Source organism: Aplysia californica, unplaced genomic scaffold, assembly GCF_000002075.1.
Source record: "Aplysia californica isolate F4 #8 unplaced genomic scaffold, AplCal3.0 scaffold00104, whole genome shotgun sequence".
Taxonomy (NCBI): Eukaryota; Metazoa; Mollusca; class Gastropoda; order Aplysiida; family Aplysiidae; genus Aplysia; species Aplysia californica.
Window position 1 is genome coordinate 28,125 of NW_004797374.1, and position 1,082 is coordinate 29,206.

At 41.9% G+C, this 1,082-nt stretch overlaps 1 protein-coding gene across 1 annotated transcript in view; it reads right to left on the minus strand.

The window, feature by feature from the left end:
• LOC101862637 (oxidation resistance protein 1) overlaps nucleotides 1-1,082 on the minus strand; it is a gene marked incomplete at both ends in the record, with an annotated part of 36,025 nt that overhangs the window by 27,242 nt on the left and 7,701 nt on the right.

Here is a 1,082-nt window from a genome sequence, read left to right on the forward strand (position 1 = left end):
ACGACGTACGGATAGGGTTAAGTGGTGGCACAGAGTTCCCAACGTCGTATGGATACGATAGTAAAACACAACGTACGGATAGGGTTAAGTCGTATCCATACAACGTGAGGGACTCTGTGCCACCACTTTCCAAAGAGGCAATTTACTCGTTAGTCCGATCCGTACGCTTTGCATAGCAGTCTGTCAAAATATTTTTTGGGGGAAATTATACTGAAAGTTTCAAAGAGATCTACGTACTAGATGCATTCTAAAATGTGAAGAATGCAACCTCGGGGGTACAAAATGAGCCCAGGGCGTACGGATAGGGTTAAGCGGGTAACAATTTAAACCTAGTTCCAGGACAACTAAGTTTTTATTTTAGTTTGGGTTTGTTTGGGTTTGTTTTTTTGTGCGTTTAAGTTTTAGTACGAGTTTTGCTGTACTTGCAACAAAATCAGGTCATACCTGCGCCAAAGATTACAGATGTTGCTGGAGAGCAACATACACAAAGAACAAACCAGAGGGTGGGATGAGATAAAGGCCATAGATGTTTGATAGGAAAGAATGAGTAAACCACATCAGAGCACCCGCCAACTCTCCACAAAAAACTGAGATTAGTTTTAGTTTTAGAAGAGGTTTTACGACGCTCGTAACTGCATAAGGGCATATGAGCGCCAAAAGACTAGAGGTGTTTCAAGAGAGTAACAAACATAAAAAAAGAAGAAGGGGAGATAAGGACGATAGATGTTTCATAAGAAAGAAGAAGCAACCCACATTAGAGCACCCGCCAACCACCCACAGAAACTGAGAGACCGGTTCAGATAAGAAAAACATGTTTGTGTGTTTGCCTGTTTGTTGGCATGTTTGTTGTTGTTTTAAATGTAGGTGTCTTTGAGTCCCCACCTACACAATTTAGATAATTTAGGAGAAGACAAAGAGATATTTTTTTTTAATAGCTAACGAGAGAGAAAGAGAGACAGAGAGAGACAGAGAGCGAGAGAGAGAGAAAGAGAGAGAGAGAGAGAGACAGAGAGAGAGCAAGAGAGAGATAGGGCGTGGCAGACAGAGAGAGAGACAGAGAGAGAGAGAGAGAGAGAGAGAGA